The 26081-nt window shown below is 40.2% G+C and overlaps 23 non-coding genes across 23 annotated transcripts; all 23 read left to right on the top strand.

Moving 5' to 3' along the window:
• Positions 1 to 941: 941 nt before the first annotated feature.
• trnat-ugu (transfer RNA threonine (anticodon UGU)) lies at positions 942 to 1013 on the top strand. Its single transcript has one exon. It is a non-coding gene; the product is annotated as a tRNA-Thr (tRNA).
• A 1404-nt stretch (positions 1014 to 2417) lies between these two features.
• Positions 2418 to 2489, top strand: trnaa-cgc (transfer RNA alanine (anticodon CGC)). Its single transcript has one exon. It is a non-coding gene; the product is annotated as a tRNA-Ala (tRNA).
• Positions 2490 to 3024: 535 nt separating this feature from the next.
• On the top strand, positions 3025 to 3096 carry trnat-ugu (transfer RNA threonine (anticodon UGU)). The gene has a single exon. It is a non-coding gene; the product is annotated as a tRNA-Thr (tRNA).
• A 1405-nt stretch (positions 3097 to 4501) lies between these two features.
• On the top strand, positions 4502 to 4573 carry trnaa-cgc (transfer RNA alanine (anticodon CGC)). The gene has a single exon. It is a non-coding gene; the product is annotated as a tRNA-Ala (tRNA).
• A 535-nt stretch (positions 4574 to 5108) lies between these two features.
• Positions 5109 to 5180, top strand: trnat-ugu (transfer RNA threonine (anticodon UGU)). Its single transcript has one exon. It is a non-coding gene; the product is annotated as a tRNA-Thr (tRNA).
• Positions 5181 to 6584: 1404 nt separating this feature from the next.
• trnaa-cgc (transfer RNA alanine (anticodon CGC)) lies at positions 6585 to 6656 on the top strand. Its single transcript has one exon. It is a non-coding gene; the product is annotated as a tRNA-Ala (tRNA).
• A 535-nt stretch (positions 6657 to 7191) lies between these two features.
• On the top strand, positions 7192 to 7263 carry trnat-ugu (transfer RNA threonine (anticodon UGU)). The gene has a single exon. It is a non-coding gene; the product is annotated as a tRNA-Thr (tRNA).
• A 1405-nt stretch (positions 7264 to 8668) lies between these two features.
• Positions 8669 to 8740, top strand: trnaa-cgc (transfer RNA alanine (anticodon CGC)). The gene has a single exon. It is a non-coding gene; the product is annotated as a tRNA-Ala (tRNA).
• A 535-nt stretch (positions 8741 to 9275) lies between these two features.
• trnat-ugu (transfer RNA threonine (anticodon UGU)) lies at positions 9276 to 9347 on the top strand. Its single transcript has one exon. It is a non-coding gene; the product is annotated as a tRNA-Thr (tRNA).
• Positions 9348 to 10752: 1405 nt separating this feature from the next.
• On the top strand, positions 10753 to 10824 carry trnaa-cgc (transfer RNA alanine (anticodon CGC)). The gene has a single exon. It is a non-coding gene; the product is annotated as a tRNA-Ala (tRNA).
• A 535-nt stretch (positions 10825 to 11359) lies between these two features.
• Positions 11360 to 11431, top strand: trnat-ugu (transfer RNA threonine (anticodon UGU)). The gene has a single exon. It is a non-coding gene; the product is annotated as a tRNA-Thr (tRNA).
• A 1404-nt stretch (positions 11432 to 12835) lies between these two features.
• Positions 12836 to 12907, top strand: trnaa-cgc (transfer RNA alanine (anticodon CGC)). The gene has a single exon. It is a non-coding gene; the product is annotated as a tRNA-Ala (tRNA).
• Positions 12908 to 13442: 535 nt separating this feature from the next.
• Positions 13443 to 13514, top strand: trnat-ugu (transfer RNA threonine (anticodon UGU)). The gene has a single exon. It is a non-coding gene; the product is annotated as a tRNA-Thr (tRNA).
• Positions 13515 to 14919: 1405 nt separating this feature from the next.
• On the top strand, positions 14920 to 14991 carry trnaa-cgc (transfer RNA alanine (anticodon CGC)). The gene has a single exon. It is a non-coding gene; the product is annotated as a tRNA-Ala (tRNA).
• Positions 14992 to 15526: 535 nt separating this feature from the next.
• trnat-ugu (transfer RNA threonine (anticodon UGU)) lies at positions 15527 to 15598 on the top strand. Its single transcript has one exon. It is a non-coding gene; the product is annotated as a tRNA-Thr (tRNA).
• Positions 15599 to 17001: 1403 nt separating this feature from the next.
• trnaa-cgc (transfer RNA alanine (anticodon CGC)) lies at positions 17002 to 17073 on the top strand. Its single transcript has one exon. It is a non-coding gene; the product is annotated as a tRNA-Ala (tRNA).
• A 535-nt stretch (positions 17074 to 17608) lies between these two features.
• Positions 17609 to 17680, top strand: trnat-ugu (transfer RNA threonine (anticodon UGU)). The gene has a single exon. It is a non-coding gene; the product is annotated as a tRNA-Thr (tRNA).
• Positions 17681 to 19083: 1403 nt separating this feature from the next.
• On the top strand, positions 19084 to 19155 carry trnaa-cgc (transfer RNA alanine (anticodon CGC)). Its single transcript has one exon. It is a non-coding gene; the product is annotated as a tRNA-Ala (tRNA).
• A 535-nt stretch (positions 19156 to 19690) lies between these two features.
• trnat-ugu (transfer RNA threonine (anticodon UGU)) lies at positions 19691 to 19762 on the top strand. The gene has a single exon. It is a non-coding gene; the product is annotated as a tRNA-Thr (tRNA).
• Positions 19763 to 21165: 1403 nt separating this feature from the next.
• trnaa-cgc (transfer RNA alanine (anticodon CGC)) lies at positions 21166 to 21237 on the top strand. The gene has a single exon. It is a non-coding gene; the product is annotated as a tRNA-Ala (tRNA).
• A 2005-nt stretch (positions 21238 to 23242) lies between these two features.
• On the top strand, positions 23243 to 23312 carry trnaa-cgc (transfer RNA alanine (anticodon CGC)). Its single transcript has one exon. It is a non-coding gene; the product is annotated as a tRNA-Ala (tRNA).
• Positions 23313 to 23849: 537 nt separating this feature from the next.
• Positions 23850 to 23921, top strand: trnat-ugu (transfer RNA threonine (anticodon UGU)). Its single transcript has one exon. It is a non-coding gene; the product is annotated as a tRNA-Thr (tRNA).
• Positions 23922 to 25306: 1385 nt separating this feature from the next.
• Positions 25307 to 25377, top strand: trnaa-cgc (transfer RNA alanine (anticodon CGC)). Its single transcript has one exon. It is a non-coding gene; the product is annotated as a tRNA-Ala (tRNA).
• Positions 25378 to 26081: the final 704 nt, after the last annotated feature.

The following is a 26081-nucleotide window of genomic DNA, read 5'->3' as shown; positions in this document are numbered from 1 at the left end:
TCTTTGCACACCAGTATTTCTACTTGCACATCATCATCTGCTCATCTATCACTCCAGTGTTAATTTGCTCAATTGTAAATACTTCGCTACTATGGCCTATTTCTTGCCTTACCTCCATTTGCACGCACTGTATATAGACTTTCTTTTTTTTCTTCTATTGTGTTATTGACTGTACGCTTGTTTATTCCATCTGTAACTCTGTGTTGTTGTTTGTGTTGCGCTGCTTTGCTTTATCTTGGCCAGGTCGCAGTTGAATATGAAAACTTGTTCTCAACTAGCTTACCTGATTAATTATAGGTGAAATTTAAAAAAATAAGAAAAAACCATTTCTTTCCCAGAAAGGGGATGTAGCTCAGTGGTAGAGCGCATGCTTCGCATGTCCTGGGTTCAATCCCCAGCTTCTCCATTCAAATTTTTGCAATGGCCCATCTCCTACTTTCCAGAATGTTGAAATTCTCAGCAGGAAACAGAGACGTGCTAAATAATTTGCTCTTGTAATCTGAAGAACATGTGTTCAATCCCTGTTCGTACATTTATGTAACAGAAGTGGCATGGTTGCCAACTTCAATTGCATCATTTTCAAAAACTGAAGTTCATGGGTTAGATGACTGTCCATACTTGCGTGTATTTAGAATTGCTGCTATCATTTCATTGTAGTTTCAATGGAGTGGTGTATATAAAAAGTACATTGTATTAATATTGCATTTTATCTGCAAATAAAATTGGATCGAAGCTCAGAGGGGGAGTGCATGCTATTTTAGTACTTGGTTCAATCCCAAGGTTCTCCACTGAGTATTTGTGTGCCAAATTCACATTACACAACTCCTACTTTCCAGAATGTTGAAATTCTCACAGGAAACAGAGATGTTATTTGTGTGCCAAATTCACATTACACAACTACTACTTTCCAGAATATTGATAAATATCTTGCAGCATAGAGTGGCATGGTGGCCAAGCGGTAAGGCGTCGGTCTTGTAAACCGAAGATCATGGGTTCAAATCCCATCCGTGCCTTACTGAAAGATAGCTGGTACCATGGGAAGGTTCTTTCACTGGAGGACTTTGAAGAAAAAAAAAAGTTCTCAAAATGGCAACCCTGCTATTATATAGTAAGGGGATGTACCTCTACGGTAGAGCTAATACTTGAAATGCATGTGCTCTGAAGTTAATCCCCAAATTTCTGATGAGTATATTTAGTTGTGAAATTAGCTTTTGCACAACTCTACTTTCCAGAATGTTGACATTTTAAGAAGGAAATAGATGTGCTAAGTCATCTGTTTTTGTAAACTGAAGCACATGGGTTCAATCCTGGGTTCAAGCCTTGTTCGACGTTTATGGAAGCTAGATGATATTATGGAAATGTACTTTCATTAGAACAGTGTAAAGAAAGGGTCAATTGTATTGATATGGCCACTACGACCTGTATGCTCTAGTCGGCTGGCCCTCGCTACATATTCGTCGCCAGACCCACTGGTTCCAGGTCATCTTTTTAGTCTATGCTAGGTAAAGCTCCGCCTTATCTCAGCTCACTGGTCACGATAACAACACCCACCCGTAGCACGCGTTCCAGCAGGTATATCTCACTGGTCATCCCCAAAGCCAACACCTCCTTTGGCCGCCTTTCCTTCCAGTTCTCTGCTGACAATGACTGGAACGAATTGCAAAAATCGCTGAAGCTGGAGACATATTTCCCTCACTAACTTTCAGTGTTGCCAACTTAGCGACTTAGTCGCTGTATTTAGCAAGTATTCAGACCCCTCTGAATACTTGCAGACATTTTCATTTTACTCACTTTTTGTCTCTTCCACAATGTTATTCCTCACTCCTACAGTGTCCATCACAATTACATGCACATGGACAATTATGCAAATTAGGTGATGACATCATTTAGCAACTTCTAGTGACTTTTAGGACAGCCAATAGCTACTTTCCTTACTGAGGTGTTGGCAACACTGCTAACTTTAAACATCGGCTATCTGAGCAGCTAACTGATCGCTGCAGCTGTACAAAGCCCATCTGTAAATAGCCCACCCAATCTACCTACCTCATCCCCATATTGTTTTAATATACTTTCTGCTCTTTGCACACCAGTATTTCTACTTGCACATCATCATCTGCTCATCTATCACTCCAGTGTTAATTTGCTAAATTGTAAATACTTCGCTACTATGGCCTATTTCTTGCCTTACCTCCATTTGCACGCACTGTATATAGACTTTCTTTTTTTTCTTCTATTGTGTTATTGACTGTACGCTTGTTTATTCCATCTGTAACTCTGTGTTGTTGTTTGTGTTGCGCTGCTTTGCTTTATCTTGGCCAGGTCGCAGTTGAATATGAAAACTTGTTCTCAACTAGCTTACCTGATTAATTATAGGTGAAATTTAAAAAAATAAGAAAAAACCATTTCTTTCCCAGAAAGGGGATGTAGCTCAGTGGTAGAGCGCATGCTTCGCATGTATGAGGTCCTGGGTTCAATCCCCAGCTTCTCCATTCAAATTTTTGCAATGGCCCATCTCCTACTTTCCAGAATGTTGAAATTCTCAGCAGGAAACAGAGACGTGCTAAATAATTTGCTCTTGTAATCTGAAGAACATGTGTTCAATCCCTGTTCGTACATTTATGTAACAGAAGTGGCATGGTTGCCAACTTCAATTGCATCATTTTCAAAAACTGAAGTTCATGGGTTAGATGACTGTCCATACTTGCGTGTATTTAGAATTGCTGCTATCATTTCATTGTAGTTTCAATGGAGTGGTGTATATAAAAAGTACATTGTATTAATATTGCATTTTATCTGCAAATAAAATTGGATCGAAGCTCAGAGGGGGAGTGCATGCTATTTTAGTACTTGGTTCAATCCCAAGGTTCTCCACTGAGTATTTGTGTGCCAAATTCACATTACACAACTCCTACTTTCCAGAATGTTGAAATTCTCACAGGAAACAGAGATGTTATTTGTGTGCCAAATTCACATTACACAACTACTACTTTCCAGAATATTGATAAATATCTTGCAGCATAGAGTGGCATGGTGGCCAAGCGGTAAGGCGTCGGTCTTGTAAACCGAAGATCATGGGTTCAAATCCCATCCGTGCCTTACTGAAAGATAGCTGGTACCATGGGAAGGTTCTTTCACTGGAGGACTTTGAAGAAGAAAAAAAAGTTCTCAAAATGGCAACCCTGCTATTATATAGTAAGGGGATGTACCTCTACGGTAGAGCTAATACTTGAAATGCATGCGCTCTGAAGTTAATCCCCAAATTTTCTGATGAGTATATTTAGTTGTGAAATTAGCTTTTGCACAACTCTACTTTCCAGAATGTTGACATTTTAAGAAGGAAATAGATGTGCTAAGTCATCTGTTTTTGTAAACTGAAGCACATGGGTTCAATCCTGGGTTCAAGCCTTGTTCGACGTTTATGGAAGCTAGATGATATTATGGAAATGTACTTTCATTAGAACAGTGTAAAGAAAGGGTCAATTGTATTGATATGGCCACTACGACCTGTATGCTCTAGTCGGCTGGCCCTCGCTACATATTCGTCGCCAGACCCACTGGTTCCAGGTCATCTTTTTAGTCTATGCTAGGTAAAGCTCCGCCTTATCTCAGCTCACTGGTCACGATAACAACACCCACCCGTAGCACGCGTTCCAGCAGGTATATCTCACTGGTCATCCCCAAAGCCAACACCTCCTTTGGCCGCCTTTCCTTCCAGTTCTCTGCTGACAATGACTGGAACGAATTGCAAAAATCGCTGAAGCTGGAGACATATTTCCCTCACTAACTTTCAGTGTTGCCAACTTAGCGACTTAGTCGCTGTATTTAGCAAGTATTCAGACCCCTCTGAATACTTGCAGACATTTTCATTTTACTCACTTTTGTCTCTTCCACAATGTTATTCCTCACTCCTACAGTGTCCATCACAATTACATGCACATGGACAATTATGCAAATTAGGTGATGACATCATTTAGCAACTTCTAGTGACTTTTAGGACAGCCAATAGCTACTTTCCTTACTGAGGTGTTGGCAACACTGCTAACTTTAAACATCGGCTATCTGAGCAGCTAACTGATCGCTGCAGCTGTACAAAGCCCATCTGTAAATAGCCCACCCAATCTACCTACCTCATCCCCATATTGTTTTAATATACTTTCTGCTCTTTGCACACCAGTATTTCTACTTGCACATCATCATCTGCTCATCTATCACTCCAGTGTTAATTTGCTAAATTGTAAATACTTCGCTACTATGGCCTATTTCTTGCCTTACCTCCATTTGCACGCACTGTATATAGACTTTCTTTTTTTTCTTCTATTGTGTTATTGACTGTACGCTTGTTTATTCCATCTGTAACTCTGTGTTGTTGTTTGTGTTGCGCTGCTTTGCTTTATCTTGGCCAGGTCGCAGTTGAATATGAAAACTTGTTCTCAACTAGCTTACCTGATTAATTATAGGTGAAATTTAAAAAAATAAGAAAAAACCATTTCTTTCCCAGAAAGGGGATGTAGCTCAGTGGTAGAGCGCATGCTTCGCATGTATGAGGTCCTGGGTTCAATCCCCAGCTTCTCCATTCAAATTTTTGCAATGGCCCATCTCCTACTTTCCAGAATGTTGAAATTCTCAGCAGGAAACAGAGACGTGCTAAATAATTTGCTCTTGTAATCTGAAGAACATGTGTTCAATCCCTGTTCGTACATTTATGTAACAGAAGTGGCATGGTTGCCAACTTCAATTGCATCATTTTCAAAAACTGAAGTTCATGGGTTAGATGACTGTCCATACTTGCGTGTATTTAGAATTGCTGCTATCATTTCATTGTAGTTTCAATGGAGTGGTGTATATAAAAAGTACATTGTATTAATATTGCATTTTATCTGCAAATAAAATTGGATCGAAGCTCAGAGGGGGAGTGCATGCTATTTTAGTACTTGGTTCAATCCCAAGGTTCTCCACTGAGTATTTGTGTGCCAAATTCACATTACACAACTCCTACTTTCCAGAATGTTGAAATTCTCACAGGAAACAGAGATGTTATTTGTGTGCCAAATTCACATTACACAACTACTACTTTCCAGAATATTGATAAATATCTTGCAGCATAGAGTGGCATGGTGGCCAAGCGGTAAGGCGTCGGTCTTGTAAACCGAAGATCATGGGTTCAAATCCCATCCGTGCCTTACTGAAAGATAGCTGGTACCATGGGAAGGTTCTTTCACTGGAGGACTTTGAAGAAAAAAAAAAGTTCTCAAAATGGCAACCCTGCTATTATATAGTAAGGGGATGTACCTCTACGGTAGAGCTAATACTTGAAATGCATGCGCTCTGAAGTTAATCCCCAAATTTCTGATGAGTATATTTAGTTGTGAAATGAGCTTTTGCACAACTCTACTTTCCAGAATGTTGACATTTTAAGAAGGAAATAGATGTGCTAAGTCATCTGTTTTTGTAAACTGAAGCACATGGGTTCAATCCTGGGTTCAAGCCTTGTTCGACGTTTATGGAAGCTAGATGATATTATGGAAATGTACTTTCATTAGAACAGTGTAAAGAAAGGGTCAATTGTATTGATATGGCCACTACGACCTGTATGCTCTAGTCGGCTGGCCCTCGCTACATATTCGTCGCCAGACCCACTGGTTCCAGGTCATCTTTTTAGTCTATGCTAGGTAAAGCTCCGCCTTATCTCAGCTCACTGGTCACGATAACAACACCCACCCGTAGCACGCGTTCCAGCAGGTATATCTCACTGGTCATCCCCAAAGCCAACACCTCCTTTGGCCGCCTTTCCTTCCAGTTCTCTGCTGACAATGACTGGAACGAATTGCAAAAATCGCTGAAGCTGGAGACATATTTCCCTCACTAACTTTCAGTGTTGCCAACTTAGCGACTTAGTCGCTGTATTTAGCAAGTATTCAGACCCCTCTGAATACTTGCAGACATTTTCATTTTACTCACTTTTTGTCTCTTCCACAATGTTATTCCTCACTCCTACAGTGTCCATCACAATTACATGCACATGGACAATTATGCAAATTAGGTGATGACATCATTTAGCAACTTCTAGTGACTTTTAGGACAGCCAATAGCTACTTTCCTTACTGAGGTGTTGGCAACACTGCTAACTTTAAACATCGGCTATCTGAGCAGCTAACTGATCGCTGCAGCTGTACAAAGCCCATCTGTAAATAGCCCACCCAATCTACCTACCTCATCCCCATATTGTTTTAATATACTTTCTGCTCTTTGCACACCAGTATTTCTACTTGCACATCATCATCTGCTCATCTATCACTCCAGTGTTAATTTGCTAAATTGTAAATACTTCGCTACTATGGCCTATTTCTTGCCTTACCTCCATTTGCACGCACTGTATATAGACTTTCTTTTTTTTCTTCTATTGTGTTATTGACTGTACGCTTGTTTATTCCATCTGTAACTCTGTGTTGTTGTTTGTGTTGCGCTGCTTTGCTTTATCTTGGCCAGGTCGCAGTTGAATATGAAAACTTGTTCTCAACTAGCTTACCTGATTAATTATAGGTGAAATTTAAAAAAATAAGAAAAAACCATTTCTTTCCCAGAAAGGGGATGTAGCTCAGTGGTAGAGCGCATGCTTCGCATGTATGAGGTCCTGGGTTCAATCCCCAGCTTCTCCATTCAAATTTTTGCAATGGCCCATCTCCTACTTTCCAGAATGTTGAAATTCTCAGCAGGAAACAGAGACGTGCTAAATAATTTGCTCTTGTAATCTGAAGAACATGTGTTCAATCCCTGTTCGTACATTTATGTAACAGAAGTGGCATGGTTGCCAACTTCAATTGCATCATTTTCAAAAACTGAAGTTCATGGGTTAGATGACTGTCCATACTTGCGTGTATTTAGAATTGCTGCTATCATTTCATTGTAGTTTCAATGGAGTGGTGTATATAAAAAGTACATTGTATTAATATTGCATTTTATCTGCAAATAAAATTGGATCGAAGCTCAGAGGGGGAGTGCATGCTATTTTAGTACTTGGTTCAATCCCAAGGTTCTCCACTGAGTATTTGTGTGCCAAATTCACATTACACAACTCCTACTTTCCAGAATGTTGAAATTCTCACAGGAAACAGAGATGTTATTTGTGTGCCAAATTCACATTACACAACTACTACTTTCCAGAATATTGATAAATATCTTGCAGCATAGAGTGGCATGGTGGCCAAGCGGTAAGGCGTCGGTCTTGTAAACCGAAGATCATGGGTTCAAATCCCATCCGTGCCTTACTGAAAGATAGCTGGTACCATGGGAAGGTTCTTTCACTGGAGGACTTTGAAGAAAAAAAAAAGTTCTCAAAATGGCAACCCTGCTATTATATAGTAAGGGGATGTACCTCTACGGTAGAGCTAATACTTGAAATGCATGCGCTCTGAAGTTAATCCCCAAATTTTCTGATGAGTATATTTAGTTGTGAAATTAGCTTTTGCACAACTCTACTTTCCAGAATGTTGACATTTTAAGAAGGAAATAGATGTGCTAAGTCATCTGTTTTTGTAAACTGAAGCACATGGGTTCAATCCTGGGTTCAAGCCTTGTTCGACGTTTATGGAAGCTAGATGATATTATGGAAATGTACTTTCATTAGAACAGTGTAAAGAAAGGGTCAATTGTATTGATATGGCCACTACGACCTGTATGCTCTAGTCGGCTGGCCCTCGCTACATATTCGTCGCCAGACCCACTGGTTCCAGGTCATCTTTTTAGTCTATGCTAGGTAAAGCTCCGCCTTATCTCAGCTCACTGGTCACGATAACAACACCCACCCGTAGCACGCGTTCCAGCAGGTATATCTCACTGGTCATCCCCAAAGCCAACACCTCCTTTGGCCGCCTTTCCTTCCAGTTCTCTGCTGACAATGACTGGAACGAATTGCAAAAATCGCTGAAGCTGGAGACATATTTCCCTCACTAACTTTCAGTGTTGCCAACTTAGCGACTTAGTCGCTGTATTTAGCAAGTATTCAGACCCCTCTGAATACTTGCAGACATTTTCATTTTACTCACTTTTTGTCTCTTCCACAATGTTATTCCTCACTCCTACAGTGTCCATCACAATTACATGCACATGGACAATTATGCAAATTAGGTGATGACATCATTTAGCAACTTCTAGTGACTTTTAGGACAGCCAATAGCTACTTTCCTTACTGAGGTGTTGGCAACACTGCTAACTTTAAACATCGGCTATCTGAGCAGCTAACTGATCGCTGCAGCTGTACAAAGCCCATCTGTAAATAGCCCACCCAATCTACCTACCTCATCCCCATATTGTTTTAATATACTTTCTGCTCTTTGCACACCAGTATTTCTACTTGCACATCATCATCTGCTCATCTATCACTCCAGTGTTAATTTGCTAAATTGTAAATACTTCGCTACTATGGCCTATTTCTTGCCTTACCTCCATTTGCACGCACTGTATATAGACTTTCTTTTTTTTCTTCTATTGTGTTATTGACTGTACGCTTGTTTATTCCATCTGTAACTCTGTGTTGTTGTTTGTGTTGCGCTGCTTTGCTTTATCTTGGCCAGGTCGCAGTTGAATATGAAAACTTGTTCTCAACTAGCTTACCTGATTAATTATAGGTGAAATGTAAAAAAATAAGAAAAAACCATTTCTTTCCCAGAAAGGGGATGTAGCTCAGTGGTAGAGCGCATGCTTCGCATGTATGAGGTCCTGGGTTCAATCCCCAGCTTCTCCATTCAAATTTTTGCAATGGCCCATCTCCTACTTTCCAGAATGTTGAAATTCTCAGCAGGAAACAGAGACGTGCTAAATAATTTGCTCTTGTAATCTGAAGAACATGTGTTCAATCCCTGTTCGTACATTTATGTAACAGAAGTGGCATGGTTGCCAACTTCAATTGCATCATTTTCAAAAACTGAAGTTCATGGGTTAGATGACTGTCCATACTTGCGTGTATTTAGAATTGCTGCTATCATTTCATTGTAGTTTCAATGGAGTGGTGTATATAAAAAGTACATTGTATTAATATTGCATTTTATCTGCAAATAAAATTGGATCGAAGCTCAGAGGGGGAGTGCATGCTATTTTAGTACTTGGTTCAATCCCAAGGTTCTCCACTGAGTATTTGTGTGCCAAATTCACATTACACAACTCCTACTTTCCAGAATGTTGAAATTCTCACAGGAAACAGAGATGTTATTTGTGTGCCAAATTCACATTACACAACTACTACTTTCCAGAATATTGATAAATATCTTGCAGCATAGAGTGGCATGGTGGCCAAGCGGTAAGGCGTCGGTCTTGTAAACCGAAGATCATGGGTTCAAATCCCATCCGTGCCTTACTGAAAGATAGCTGGTACCATGGGAAGGTTCTTTCACTGGAGGACTTTGAAGAAAAAAAAAAGTTCTCAAAATGGCAACCCTGCTATTATATAGTAAGGGGATGTACCTCTACGGTAGAGCTAATACTTGAAATGCATGCGCTCTGAAGTTAATCCCCAAATTTTCTGATGAGTATATTTAGTTGTGAAATTAGCTTTTGCACAACTCTACTTTCCAGAATGTTGACATTTTAAGAAGGAAATAGATGTGCTAAGTCATCTGTTTTTGTAAACTGAAGCACATGGGTTCAATCCTGGGTTCAAGCCTTGTTCGACGTTTATGGAAGCTAGATGATATTATGGAAATGTACTTTCATTAGAACAGTGTAAAGAAAGGGTCAATTGTATTGATATGGCCACTACGACCTGTATGCTCTAGTCGGCTGGCCCTCGCTACATATTCGTCGCCAGACCCACTGGTTCCAGGTCATCTTTTTAGTCTATGCTAGGTAAAGCTCCGCCTTATCTCAGCTCACTGGTCACGATAACAACACCCACCCGTAGCACGCGTTCCAGCAGGTATATCTCACTGGTCATCCCCAAAGCCAACACCTCCTTTGGCCGCCTTTCCTTCCAGTTCTCTGCTGACAATGACTGGAACGAATTGCAAAAATCGCTGAAGCTGGAGACATATTTCCCTCACTAACTTTCAGTGTTGCCAACTTAGCGACTTAGTCGCTGTATTTAGCAAGTATTCAGACCCCTCTGAATACTTGCAGACATTTTCATTTTACTCACTTTTTGTCTCTTCCACAATGTTATTCCTCACTCCTACAGTGTCCATCACAATTACATGCACATGGACAATTATGCAAATTAGGTGATGACATCATTTAGCAACTTCTAGTGACTTTTAGGACAGCCAATAGCTACTTTCCTTACTGAGGTGTTGGCAACACTGCTAACTTTAAACATCGGCTATCTGAGCAGCTAACTGATCGCTGCAGCTGTACAAAGCCCATCTGTAAATAGCCCACCCAATCTACCTACCTCATCCCCATATTGTTTTAATATACTTTCTGCTCTTTGCACACCAGTATTTCTACTTGCACATCATCATCTGCTCATCTATCACTCCAGTGTTAATTTGCTAAATTGTAAATACTTCGCTACTATGGCCTATTTCTTGCCTTACCTCCATTTGCACGCACTGTATATAGACTTTCTTTTTTTTCTTCTATTGTGTTATTGACTGTACGCTTGTTTATTCCATCTGTAACTCTGTGTTGTTGTTTGTGTTGCGCTGCTTTGCTTTATCTTGGCCAGGTCGCAGTTGAATATGAAAACTTGTTCTCAACTAGCTTACCTGATTAATTATAGGTGAAATTTAAAAAAATAAGAAAAAACCATTTCTTTCCCAGAAAGGGGATGTAGCTCAGTGGTAGAGCGCATGCTTCGCATGTATGAGGTCCTGGGTTCAATCCCCAGCTTCTCCATTCAAATTTTTGCAATGGCCCATCTCCTACTTTCCAGAATGTTGAAATTCTCAGCAGGAAACAGAGACGTGCTAAATAATTTGCTCTTGTAATCTGAAGAACATGTGTTCAATCCCTGTTCGTACATTTATGTAACAGAAGTGGCATGGTTGCCAACTTCAATTGCATCATTTTCAAAAACTGAAGTTCATGGGTTAGATGACTGTCCATACTTGCGTGTATTTAGAATTGCTGCTATCATTTCATTGTAGTTTCAATGGAGTGGTGTATATAAAAAGTACATTGTATTAATATTGCATTTTATCTGCAAATAAAATTGGATCGAAGCTCAGAGGGGGAGTGCATGCTATTTTAGTACTTGGTTCAATCCCAAGGTTCTCCACTGAGTATTTGTGTGCCAAATTCACATTACACAACTCCTACTTTCCAGAATGTTGAAATTCTCACAGGAAACAGAGATGTTATTTGTGTGCCAAATTCACATTACACAACTACTACTTTCCAGAATATTGATAAATATCTTGCAGCATAGAGTGGCATGGTGGCCAAGCGGTAAGGCGTCGGTCTTGTAAACCGAAGATCATGGGTTCAAATCCCATCCGTGCCTTACTGAAAGATAGCTGGTACCATGGGAAGGTTCTTTCACTGGAGGACTTTGAAGAAAAAAAAAAGTTCTCAAAATGGCAACCCTGCTATTATATAGTAAGGGGATGTACCTCTACGGTAGAGCTAATACTTGAAATGCATGCGCTCTGAAGTTAATCCCCAAATTTTCTGATGAGTATATTTAGTTGTGAAATTAGCTTTTGCACAACTCTACTTTCCAGAATGTTGACATTTTAAGAAGGAAATAGATGTGCTAAGTCATCTGTTTTTGTAAACTGAAGCACATGGGTTCAATCCTGGGTTCAAGCCTTGTTCGACGTTTATGGAAGCTAGATGATATTATGGAAATGTACTTTCATTAGAACAGTGTAAAGAAAGGGTCAATTGTATTGATATGGCCACTACGACCTGTATGCTCTAGTCGGCTGGCCCTCGCTACATATTCGTCGCCAGACCCACTGGTTCCAGGTCATCTTTTTAGTCTATGCTAGGTAAAGCTCCGCCTTATCTCAGCTCACTGGTCACGATAACAACACCCACCCGTAGCACGCGTTCCAGCAGGTATATCTCACTGGTCATCCCCAAAGCCAACACCTCCTTTGGCCGCCTTTCCTTCCAGTTCTCTGCTGACAATGACTGGAACGAATTGCAAAAATCGCTGAAGCTGGAGACATATTTCCCTCACTAACTTTCAGTGTTGCCAACTTAGCGACTTAGTCGCTGTATTTAGCAAGTATTCAGACCCCTCTGAATACTTGCAGACATTTTCATTTTACTCACTTTTTGTCTCTTCCACAATGTTATTCCTCACTCCTACAGTGTCCATCACAATTACATGCACATGGACAATTATGCAAATTAGGTGATGACATCATTTAGCAACTTCTAGTGACTTTTAGGACAGCCAATAGCTACTTTCCTTACTGAGGTGTTGGCAACACTGCTAACTTTAAACATCGGCTATCTGAGCAGCTAACTGATCGCTGCAGCTGTACAAAGCCCATCTGTAAATAGCCCACCCAATCTACCTACCTCATCCCCATATTGTTTTAATATACTTTCTGCTCTTTGCACACCAGTATTTCTACTTGCACATCATCATCTGCTCATCTATCACTCCAGTGTTAATTTGCTAAATTGTAAATACTTCGCTACTATGGCCTATTTCTTGCCTTACCTCCATTTGCACGCACTGTATATAGACTTTCTTTTTTTTCTTCTATTGTGTTATTGACTGTACGCTTGTTTATTCCATCTGTAACTCTGTGTTGTTGTTTGTGTTGCGCTGCTTTGCTTTATCTTGGCCAGGTCGCAGTTGAATATGAAAACTTGTTCTCAACTAGCTTACCTGATTAATTATAGGTGAAATTTAAAAAATAAGAAAAAACCATTTCTTTCCCAGAAAGGGGATGTAGCTCAGTGGTAGAGCGCATGCTTCGCATGTATGAGGTCCTGGGTTCAATCCCCAGCTTCTCCATTCAAATTTTTGCAATGGCCCATCTCCTACTTTCCAGAATGTTGAAATTCTCAGCAGGAAACAGAGACGTGCTAAATAATTTGCTCTTGTAATCTGAAGAACATGTGTTCAATCCCTGTTCGTACATTTATGTAACAGAAGTGGCATGGTTGCCAACTTCAATTGCATCATTTTCAAAAACTGAAGTTCATGGGTTAGATGACTGTCCATACTTGCGTGTATTTAGAATTGCTGCTATCATTTCATTGTAGTTTCAATGGAGTGGTGTATATAAAAAGTACATTGTATTAATATTGCATTTTATCTGCAAATAAAATTGGATCGAAGCTCAGAGGGGGAGTGCATGCTATTTTAGTACTTGGTTCAATCCCAAGGTTCTCCACTGAGTATTTGTGTGCCAAATTCACATTACACAACTCCTACTTTCCAGAATGTTGAAATTCTCACAGGAAACAGAGATGTTATTTGTGTGCCAAATTCACATTACACAACTACTACTTTCCAGAATATTGATAAATATCTTGCAGCATAGAGTGGCATGGTGGCCAAGCGGTAAGGCGTCGGTCTTGTAAACCGAAGATCATGGGTTCAAATCCCATCCGTGCCTTACTGAAAGATAGCTGGTACCATGGGAAGGTTCTTTCACTGGAGGACTTTGAAGAAAAAAAAAGTTCTCAAAATGGCAACCCTGCTATTATATAGTAAGGGGATGTAACCTCTACGGTAGAGCTAATACTTGAAATGCATGCGCTCTGAAGTTAATCCCCAAATTTTCTGATGAGTATATTTAGTTGTGAAATGAGCTTTTGCACAACTCTACTTTCCAGAATGTTGACATTTTAAGAAGGAAATAGATGTGCTAAGTCATCTGTTTTTGTAAACTGAAGCACATGGGTTCAATCCTGGGTTCAAGCCTTGTTCGACGTTTATGGAAGCTAGATGATATTATGGAAATGTACTTTCATTAGAACAGTGTAAAGAAAGGGTCAATTGTATTGATATGGCCACTACGACCTGTATGCTCTAGTCGGCTGGCCCTCGCTACATATTCGTCGCCAGACCCACTGGTTCCAGGTCATCTTTTTAGTCTATGCTAGGTAAAGCTCCGCCTTATCTCAGCTCACTGGTCACGATAACAACACCCACCCGTAGCACGCGTTCCAGCAGGTATATCTCACTGGTCATCCCCAAAGCCAACACCTCCTTTGGCCGCCTTTCCTTCCAGTTCTCTGCTGACAATGACTGGAACGAATTGCAAAAATCGCTGAAGCTGGAGACATATTTCCCTCACTAACTTTCAGTGTTGCCAACTTAGCGACTTAGTCGCTGTATTTAGCAAGTATTCAGACCCCTCTGAATACTTGCAGACATTTTCATTTTACTCACTTTTTGTCTCTTCCACAATGTTATTCCTCACTCCTACAGTGTCCATCACAATTACATGCACATGGACAATTATGCAAATTAGGTGATGACATCATTTAGCAACTTCTAGTGACTTTTAGGACAGCCAATAGCTACTTTCCTTACTGAGGTGTTGGCAACACTGCTAACTTTAAACATCGGCTATCTGAGCAGCTAACTGATCGCTGCAGCTGTACAAAGCCCATCTGTAAATAGCCCACCCAATCTACCTACCTCATCCCCATATTGTTTTAATATACTTTCTGCTCTTTGCACACCAGTATTTCTACTTGCACATCATCATCTGCTCATCTATCACTCCAGTGTTAATTTGCTAAATTGTAAATACTTCGCTACTATGGCCTATTTCTTGCCTTACCTCCATTTGCACGCACTGTATATAGACTTTCTTTTTTTTCTTCTATTGTGTTATTGACTGTACGCTTGTTTATTCCATCTGTAACTCTGTGTTGTTGTTTGTGTTGCGCTGCTTTGCTTTATCTTGGCCAGGTCGCAGTTGAATATGAAAACTTGTTCTCAACTAGCTTACCTGATTAATTATAGGTGAAATTTAAAAAAATAAGAAAAAACCATTTCTTTCCCAGAAAGGGGATGTAGCTCAGTGGTAGAGCGCATGCTTCGCATGTATGAGGTCCTGGGTTCAATCCCCAGCTTCTCCATTCAAATTTTTGCAATGGCCCATCTCCTACTTTCCAGAATGTTGAAATTCTCAGCAGGAAACAGAGACGTGCTAAATAATTTGCTCTTGTAATCTGAAGAACATGTGTTCAATCCCTGTTCGTACATTTATGTAACAGAAGTGGCATGGTTGCCAACTTCAATTGCATCATTTTCAAAAACTGAAGTTCATGGGTTAGATGACTGTCCATACTTGCGTGTATTTAGAATTGCTGCTATCATTTCATTGTAGTTTCAATGGAGTGGTGTATATAAAAAGTACATTGTATTAATATTGCATTTTATCTGCAAATAAAATTGGATCGAAGCTCAGAGGGGGAGTGCATGCTATTTTAGTACTTGGTTCAATCCCAAGGTTCTCCACTGAGTATTTGTGTGCCAAATTCACATTACACAACTCCTACTTTCCAGAATGTTGAAATTCTCACAGGAAACAGAGATGTTATTTGTGTGCCAAATTCACATTACACAACTACTACTTTCCAGAATATTGATAAATATCTTGCAGCATAGAGTGGCATGGTGGCCAAGCGGTAAGGCGTCGGTCTTGTAAACCGAAGATCATGGGTTCAAATCCCATCCGTGCCTTACTGAAAGATAGCTGGTACCATGGGAAGGTTCTTTCACTGGAGGACTTTGAAGAAAAAAAAAGTTCTCAAAATGGCAACCCTGCTATTATATAGTAAGGGGATGTACCTCTACGGTAGAGCTAATACTTGAAATGCATGCGCTCTGAAGTTAATCCCCAAATTTTCTGATGAGTATATTTAGTTGTGAAATTAGCTTTTGCACAACTCTACTTTCCAGAATGTTGACATTTTAAGAAGGAAATAGATGTGCTAAGTCATCTGTTTTTGTAAACTGAAGCACATGGGTTCAATCCTGGGTTCAAGCCTTGTTCGACGTTTATGGAAGCTAGATGATATTATGGAAATGTACTTTCATTAGAACAGTGTAAAGAAAGGGTCAATTGTATTGATATGGCCACTACGACCTGTATGCTCTAGTCGGCTGGCCCTCGCTACATATTCGTCGCCAGACCCACTGGTTCCAGGTCATCTTTTTAGTCTATGCTAGGTAAAGCTCCGCCTTATCTCAGCTCACTGGTCACGATAACAACACCCACCCGTAGCACGCGTTCCAGCAGGTATATCTCACTGGTCATCCCCAAAGCCAACACCTCCTTTGGCCGCCTTTCCTTCCAGTTCTCTGCTGACAATGACTGGAACGAATTGCAAAAATCGCTGAAGCTGGAGACATATTTCCCTCACTAACTTTCAGTGTTGCCAACTTAGCGACTTAGTCGCTGTATTTAGCAAGTATTCAGACCCCTCTGAATACTTGCAGACATTTTCATTTTACTCACTTTTTGTCTCTTCCACAATGTTATTCCTCACTCCTACAGTGTCCATCACAATTACATGCACATGGACAATTATGCAAATTAGGTGATGACATCATTTAGCAACTTCTAGTGACTTTTAGGACAGCCAATAGCTACTTTCCTTACTGAGGTGTTGGCAACACTGCTAACTTTAAACATCGGCTATCTGAGCAGCTAACTGATCGCTGCAGCTGTACAAAGCCCATCTGTAAATAGCCCACCCAATCTACCTACCTCATCCCCATATTGTTTTAATATACTTTCTGCTCTTTGCACACCAGTATTTCTACTTGCACATCATCATCTGCTCATCTATCACTCCAGTGTTAATTTGCTAAATTGTAAATACTTCGCTACTATGGCCTATTTCTTGCCTTACCTCCATTTGCACGCACTGTATATAGACTTTCTTTTTTTTCTTCTATTGTGTTATTGACTGTACGCTTGTTTATTCCATCTGTAACTCTGTGTTGTTGTTTGTGTTGCGCTGCTTTGCTTTATCTTGGCCAGGTCGCAGTTGAATATGAAAACTTGTTCTCAACTAGCTTACCTGATTAATTATAGGTGAAATTTAAAAAATAAGAAAAAACCATTTCTTTCCCAGAAAGGGGATGTAGCTCAGTGGTAGAGCGCATGCTTCGCATGTATGAGGTCCTGGGTTCAATCCCCAGCTTCTCCATTCAAATTTTTGCAATGGCCCATCTCCTACTTTCCAGAATGTTGAAATTCTCAGCAGGAAACAGAGACGTGCTAAATAATTTGCTCTTGTAATCTGAAGAACATGTGTTCAATCCCTGTTCGTACATTTATGTAACAGAAGTGGCATGGTTGCCAACTTCAATTGCATCATTTTCAAAAACTGAAGTTCATGGGTTAGATGACTGTCCATACTTGCGTGTATTTAGAATTGCTGCTATCATTTCATTGTAGTTTCAATGGAGTGGTGTATATAAAAAGTACATTGTATTAATATTGCATTTTATCTGCAAATAAAATTGGATCGAAGCTCAGAGGGGGAGTGCATGCTATTTTAGTACTTGGTTCAATCCCAAGGTTCTCCACTGAGTATTTGTGTGCCAAATTCACATTACACAACTCCTACTTTCCAGAATGTTGAAATTCTCACAGGAAACAGAGATGTTATTTGTGTGCCAAATTCACATTACACAACTACTACTTTCCAGAATATTGATAAATATCTTGCAGCATAGAGTGGCATGGTGGCCAAGCGGTAAGGCGTCGGTCTTGTAAACCGAAGATCATGGGTTCAAATCCCATCTGTGCCTTACTGAAAGATAGCTGGTACCATGGGAAGGTTCTTTCACTGGAGGACTTTGAAGAAAAAAAAAGTTCTCAAAATGGCAACCCTGCTATTATATAGTAAGGGGATGTACCTCTACGGTAGAGCTAATACTTGAAATGCATGCGCTCTGAAGTTAATCCCCAAATTTTCTGATGAGTATATTTAGTTGTGAAATTAGCTTTTGCACAACTCTACTTTCCAGAATGTTGACATTTTAAGAAGGAAATAGATGTGCTAAGTCATCTGTTTTTGTAAACTGAAGCACATGGGTTCAATCCTGGGTTCAAGCCTTGTTCGACGTTTATGGAAGCTAGATGATATTATGGAAATGTACTTTCATTAGAACAGTGTAAAGAAAGGGTCAATTGTATTGATATGGCCACTACGACCTGTATGCTCTAGTCGGCTGGCCCTCGCTACATATTCGTCGCCAGACCCACTGGTTCCAGGTCATCTTTTTAGTCTATGCTAGGTAAAGCTCCGCCTTATCTCAGCTCACTGGTCACGATAACAACACCCACCCGTAGCACGCGTTCCAGCAGGTATATCTCACTGGTCATCCCCAAAGCCAACACCTCCTTTGGCCGCCTTTCCTTCCAGTTCTCTGCTGACAATGACTGGAACGAATTGCAAAAATCGCTGAAGCTGGAGACATATTTCCCTCACTAACTTTCAGTGTTGCCAACTTAGCGACTTAGTCGCTGTATTTAGCAAGTATTCAGACCCCTCTGAATACTTGCAGACATTTTCATTTTACTCACTTTTTGTCTCTTCCACAATGTTATTCCTCACTCCTACAGTGTCCATCACAATTACATGCACATGGACAATTATGCAAATTAGGTGATGACATCATTTAGCAACTTCTAGTGACTTTTAGGACAGCCAATAGCTACTTTCCTTACTGAGGTGTTGGCAACACTGCTAACTTTAAACATCGGCTATCTGAGCAGCTAACTGATCGCTGCAGCTGTACAAAGCCCATCTGTAAATAGCCCACCCAATCTACCTACCTCATCCCCATATTGTTTTAATATACTTTCTGCTCTTTGCACACCAGTATTTCTACTTGCACATCATCATCTGCTCATCTATCACTCCAGTGTTAATTTGCTAAATTGTAAATACTTCGCTACTATGGCCTATTTCTTGCCTTACCTCCATTTGCACGCACTGTATATAGACTTTCTTTTTTTTCTTCTATTGTGTTATTGACTGTACGCTTGTTTATTCCATCTGTAACTCTGTGTTGTTGTTTGTGTTGCGCTGCTTTGCTTTATCTTGGCCAGGTCGCAGTTGAATATGAAAACTTGTTCTCAACTAGCTTACCTGATTAATTATAGGTGAAATTTAAAAAATAAGAAAAAACCATTTCTTTCCCAGAAAGGGGATGTAGCTCAGTGGTAGAGCGCATGCTTCGCATGTATGAGGTCCTGGGTTCAATCCCCAGCTTCTCCATTCAAATTTTTGCAATGGCCCATCTCCTACTTTCCAGAATGTTGAAATTCTCAGCAGGAAACAGAGACGTGCTAAATAATTTGCTCTTGTAATCTGAAGAACATGTGTTCAATCCCTGTTCGTACATTTATGTAACAGAAGTGGCATGGTTGCCAACTTCAATTGCATCATTTTCAAAAACTGAAGTTCATGGGTTAGATGACTGTCCATACTTGCGTGTATTTAGAATTGCTGCTATCATTTCATTGTAGTTTCAATGGAGTGGTGTATATAAAAAGTACATTGTATTAATATTGCATTTTATCTGCAAATAAAATTGGATCGAAGCTCAGAGGGGGAGTGCATGCTATTTTAGTACTTGGTTCAATCCCAAGGTTCTCCACTGAGTATTTGTGTGCCAAATTCACATTACACAACTCCTACTTTCCAGAATGTTGAAATTCTCACAGGAAACAGAGATGTTATTTGTGTGCCAAATTCACATTACACAACTACTACTTTCCAGAATATTGATAAATATCTTGCAGCATAGAGTGGCATGGTGGCCAAGCGGTAAGGCGTCGGTCTTGTAAACCGAAGATCATGGGTTCAAATCCCATCCGTGCCTTACTGAAAGATAGCTGGTACCATGGGAAGGTTCTTTCACTGGAGGACTTTGAAGAAAAAAAAAAGTTCTCAAAATGGCAACCCTGCTATTATATAGTAAGGGGATGTACCTCTACGGTAGAGCTAATACTTGAAATGCATGCGCTCTGAAGTTAATCCCCAAATTTTCTGATGAGTATATTTAGTTGTGAAATTAGCTTTTGCACAACTCTACTTTCCAGAATGTTGACATTTTAAGAAGGAAATAGATGTGCTAAGTCATCTGTTTTTGTAAACTGAAGCACATGGGTTCAATCCTGGGTTCAAGCCTTGTTCGACGTTTATGGAAGCTAGATGATATTATGGAAATGTACTTTCATTAGAACAGTGTAAAGAAAGGGTCAATTGTATTGATATGGCCACTACGACCTGTATGCTCTAGTCGGCTGGCCCTCGCTACATATTCGTCGCCAGACCCACTGGTTCCAGGTCATCTTTTTAGTCTATGCTAGGTAAAGCTCCGCCTTATCTCAGCTCACTGGTCACGATAACAACACCCACCCGTAGCACGCGTTCCAGCAGGTATATCTCACTGGTCATCCCCAAAGCCAACACCTCCTTTGGCCGCCTTTCCTTCCAGTTCTCTGCTGACAATGACTGGAACGAATTGCAAAAATCGCTGAAGCTGGAGACATATTTCCCTCACTAACTTTCAGTGTTGCCAACTTAGCGACTTAGTCGCTGTATTTAGCAAGTATTCAGACCCCTCTGAATACTTGCAGACATTTTCATTTTACTCACTTTTTGTCTCTTCCACAATGTTATTCCTCACTCCTACAGTGTCCATCACAATTACATGCACATGGACAATTATGCAAATTAGGTGATGACATCATTTAGCAACTTCTAGTGACTTTTAGGACAGCCAATAGCTACTTTCCTTACTGAGGTGTTGGCAACACTGCTAACTTTAAACATCGGCTATCTGAGCAGCTAACTGATCGCTGCAGCTGTACAAAGCCCATCTGTAAATAGCCCACCCAATCTACCTACCTCATCCCCATATTGTTTTAATATACTTTCTGCTCTTTGCACACCAGTATTTCTACTTGCACATCATCATCTGCTCATCTATCACTCCAGTGTTAATTTGCTAAATTGTAAATACTTCGCTACTATGGCCTATTTCTTGCCTTACCTCCATTTGCACGCACTGTATATAGACTTTCTTTTTTTTCTTCTATTGTGTTATTGACTGTACGCTTGTTATTCCATCTGTAACTCTGTGTTGTTGTTTGTGTTGCGCTGCTTTGCTTTATCTTGGCCAGGTCGCAGTTGAATATGAAAACTTGTTCTCAACTAGCTTACCTGATTAATTATAGGTGAAATGTAAAAAATAAGAAAAAACCATTTCTTTCCCAGAAAGGGGATGTAGCTCAGTGGTAGAGCGCATGCTTCGCATGTATGAGGTCCTGGGTTCAATCCCCAGCTTTCTCATTCAAATGTTTGCAATGGCCCATCTCCTACTTTCCAGAATGTTGAAATTCTCAGCAGGAAACAGAGACGTGCTAAATAATTTGCTCTTGTAATCTGAAGAACATGTGTTCAATCCCTGTTTGTACATTTATGTAACAGAAGTGGCATGGTTGCCAACTTCAATTGCATCATTTTCAAAAACTGAAGTTCATGGGTTAGATGACTGTCCATACTTGCGTGTATTTAGAATTGCTGCTATCATTTCATTGTAGTTTCAATGGAGTGGTGTATATAAAAAGTACATTGTATTAATATTGCATTTTATCTGCAAATAAATTGGATCGAAGCTCAGAGGGGGAGTGCATGCTATTTTAGTACTTGGTTCAATCCCAAGGTTCTCCACTGAGTATTTGTGTGCCAAATTCACATTACACAACTCCTACTTTCCAGAATGTTGAAATTCTCACAGGAAACAGAGATGTTATTTGTGTGCCAAATTCACATTACACAACTACTACTTTCCAGAATATGATAAATATCTTGAAGCATAGAGTGGCATGGTGGCCAAGCGGTAAGGCGTCGGTCTTGTAACCGAAGATCATGGGTTCAAATCCCATCCGTGCCTTACTGAAAGATAGCTGGTACCATGGGAAGGTTCTTTCACTGGAGGACTTTGAAGAAAAAAAAAAGTTCTCAAATGGCAACCCTGCTATTATATAGTAAGGGATGAACCTCTACGGTAGAGCTAACACTTGAAATGCATGCGCTCTGAAGTTAATCCCCAAATTTTCTGATGAGTATATTTAGTTGTGAAATGAGCTTTTGCACAACTCTACTTTCCAGAATGTTGACATTTTAAGAAGGAAATAGATGTGCTAAGTCATCTGTTTTTGTAAACTGAAGCACATGGGTTCAATCCTGGGTTCAAGGCCTTGTTCGACGTTATGGAAGCTAGATGATATTATGGAAATGTACTTTCATTAGAACAGTGTAAAGAAAGGGTCAATTGTATTTGATATGGCCACTACGACCCTGTATGCTCTAGTCGGCTGGCCCTCGCTACATATTCGTCGCCAGACCCACTGGTTCCAGGTCATCTTTTTAGTCTATGCTAGGTAAAGCTCCGCCTTATCTCAGCTCACTGGTCACGATAACAACACCCACCCGTAGCACGCGTTCCAGCAGGTATATCTCACTGGTCATCCCCAAAGCCCAACACCTCCTTTGGCCGCCTTCCTTCCAGTTCTCTGCTGACAATGACTGGAACGAATTGCAAAATCGCTGAAGCTGGAGACATATTTCCCTCACTAACTTCAGTGTTGCCCACTTAGCGACTTAGTCGCTGTATTTAGCAAGTATTCAGACCCCTCTGAATACTTGCAGACATTTTCATTTTACTCACTTTTTGTCTCTTCCACAATGTTATCCTCACTCCTACAGTGTCCATCACAATTACATGCAACTATGGACAATTATGCAAATTAGGTGATGACATCATTCGACCTTCTAGTGACTTTAGGACAGCCAATAGTACTTTCCTTACTGATGTGTTGGCAAACACTGCTAACTTTACACATCGGCTATCTGAGCAGCTAACTGATCGCTGCAGCTGTACAAAGCCCATCTGTAAATAGCCCACCCAATATACCTACCTCATCCCCATATTGTTTTTAATATATTCTGTCTCTTGCACACCAGTATTTCTACTTGCACATATCATCTGCTCATCTATCACTCCAGTTGTTAATTTGCGTCTAAATTGTACATTTACTTCGCTACTATGGCCTATTTCTTGCCTACTCCACTTTGCACGCACTGTATATAGACTTCTTTTTTTTCTTCTATTGTGTTATGACTGTACGCTTGTTTATTCCATCTGTAACTTCTGGTGTTGTGTTGTGTTGCGCTGCTTTGCTTTATCTTGGCCAGGTCGCAGTTGAATATGAAAACTTGTTCTCAACTAGCTTACCTGATTAATTATAGGTGAAATGTAAAAAAATAAGAAAAAACCATTTCTTTCCCAGAAGGGGATGTAGCTCAGTGGTAGAGCGCATGCTTCGCATGTATGAGTCCTGGTTCAATCCCCAGCTTCTCCATTCAAATTTTTGCAATGGCCCATCTCCTACTTTCCAGAATGTTGAAATTCTCAGCAGGAAACAGAGACGCTGCTAAATAATTTGCTCTTGGTAATCTGAAGAACATGTGTTCAATCCCTGTTCGTACATTTATGTAACAGAAGTGGCATGGTTGCCAACCTTCAATTGCATCATTTTCAAAAACTGAAGTTCATGGGTTAGATGACTGTCCATACTGCGTGTATTTAGAATTGCTGCTATCATTTCATTGTAGTTTCAATGGAGTGGTGTATATAAAAGTACATTGTATTAATATTGCATTTATCTGCAAATAAAATTGGATCGAAGCTCAGAGGGGGGAGTGCATGCTATTTTAGTACTTGGTTCAATCCCAAGGTTCTCCACTGAGTATGTGTGTGCCAAATTCACATTACACAAATCCTACTTTCCAGAATGTTGAAATTTCTCACAGGAAACAGAGATGTTATTTGTGTGCCAAATTCACATTACACAACTACTACTTTCCAGAATATTGATAAATATCTTGCAGCATAGAGTGGCATGGTGGCCAAGCGGTAAGGCGTCGGTCTTGTAAACCGAAGATCATGGGTTCAAATCCCATCCGTGCCTTACTGAAAGATAGCTGGTACCATGGGAAGGTTCTTTCACTGGAGGACTTTGAAGAAAAAAAAAGTTCTCAAAATGGCAACCCTGCTATTATATAGTAAGGGGATGACCTCTACGGTAGAGCTAATACTTGAAATGCATGCGCTCTGAAGTTAACCCAAATTTCTGATGAGTATATTTAGTTGTGAAATTAGCTTTTGCACAACTCTACTTTCCAGAATGTTGACATTTTAAGAAGGAAAGAGTGGCTAAGTCATCTGTTTTGTAAACTGAAGCACATGGGTTCAATCCTGGGTTCAAGCCTTGTTCGACGTTTATGGAAGCTAGATGATATTATGGAAATGTACTTTCATTAGAACAGTGTAAAGAAAGGGTCAATTGTATTGATATGGCCACTACGACCTGTATGCTCTAGCGGCTGGCCCTCGCTACATATTCGTCGCCAGACCACTGGTTCCAGGTCATCTTTTTAGTCTATGCTAGGTAAAGCTCCGCCTTATCTCAGCTCACTGGTCACGATAACAACACCCACCCGTAGCACGCGTTCCAGCAGGTATATCTCACTGGTCATCCCAAAGCCAACACCTCCTTTGGCCGCCTTTCCTTCCAGTTCTCTGCTGACAATGACTGGAACGAATTGCAAAAATCGCTGAAGCTGGAGACTATTTCCCTCACTAACTTTCAGTGTTGCCAACTTAGCGACTTAGTCGCTGTATTTAGCAAGTATTCAGACCCCTCTGAATACTTGCAGACATTTTCATTTTACTCACTTTTGTCTCTTCCACAATGTTATTCCTCACTCCTACAGTGTCCATCACAATTACATGCACATGGACAATTATGCAAATTAGGTGATGACATCATTTAGCAACTTCTAGTGACTTTTAGGACAGCCAATAGCTACTTTCCTTACTGAGGTGTTGGCAACACTGCTAACTTTAAACATCGGCTATCTGAGCAGCTAACTGATCGCTGCAGCTGTACAAAGCCCATCTGTAAATAGCCCACCCATCTACCTACCTCATCCCCATATTGTTTTAATATACTTTCTGCTCTTGCACACCAGTATTTCTACTTGCACATCATCATCTGCTCATCTATCACTCCAGTGTTAATTTGCTAAATTGTAAATACTTCGCTACTATGGCTATTTCTGCCTTACCTCCATTTGCACGCACTGTATATAGACTTCTTTTTTTTCTTCTATTGTGTTATTGACTGTACGCTTGTTTATTCCATCTGTAACTCTGTGTTGTTGTTTGTGTTGCGCTGCTTTGCTTTATCTTGGCCAGGTCGCAGTTGAATATGAAAACTTGTTCTCAACTAGCTTACCTGATTAATTATAGGTGAAATTTAAAAAATAAGAAAAAACCATTTCTTTCCAGAAAGGGGATGTAGCTCAGTGGTAGAGCGCATGCTTCGCATGTATGAGGTCCTGGGTCAATCCCCAGCTTCTCCATTCAAATTTTGCAATGGCCCATCTCCTACTTTCCAGAATGTTGAAATTCTCAGCAGGAAACAGAGACGTGCTAAATAATTTGCTCTTGTAATCTGAAGAACATGTGTTCAATCCCTGTTCGTACATTTATGTAACAGAAGTGGCATGGTTGCCACTTCAATTGCATCATTTTCAAAAACTGAAGTTCATGGGTTAGATGACTGTCCATACTTGCGTTGTATTTAGAATTGCTGCTATCATTTCATTGTAGTTTCAATGGAGTGGTGTATGTATAAAAAGTACATTGTATTAATATTGCATTTTATCTGCAAATAAAATTGGATCGAAGCTCAGAGGGGGAGTGCATGCTATTTTAGTACTTGGTTCAATCCCAAGGTTCTCCACTGAGTATTTGTGTGCCAAATTCACATTACACAACTCCTACTTTCCAGAATGTTGAAATTCTCACAGGAAACAGAGATGTTATTTGTGTGCCAAATTCACATTACAACAACTACTACTTTCCAGAATATTGATAAATATTGAAGCATAGAGTGGCATGGTGGCCAAGCGGTAAGGCGTCGGTCTGTAAACCGAAGATCAGGGGTTCAAACCCATCCGTGCCTTACTGAAAGATAGCTGGTACCATGGAAGGTTCTTTCACTGGAGGACTTTGAAGAAAAAAAAAGTTCTCAAAATGGCAACCCTGCTATTATTAGTAAGGG

Source organism: Oncorhynchus kisutch, unplaced genomic scaffold (assembly GCF_002021735.2).
Source record: "Oncorhynchus kisutch isolate 150728-3 unplaced genomic scaffold, Okis_V2 scaffold2181, whole genome shotgun sequence".
Classification (NCBI taxonomy): Eukaryota; Metazoa; Chordata; class Actinopteri; order Salmoniformes; family Salmonidae; genus Oncorhynchus; species Oncorhynchus kisutch.
The sequence above is the reverse complement of the archived record's forward strand: the minus strand, read 5'-3'. Positions and strand labels throughout refer to the sequence as shown.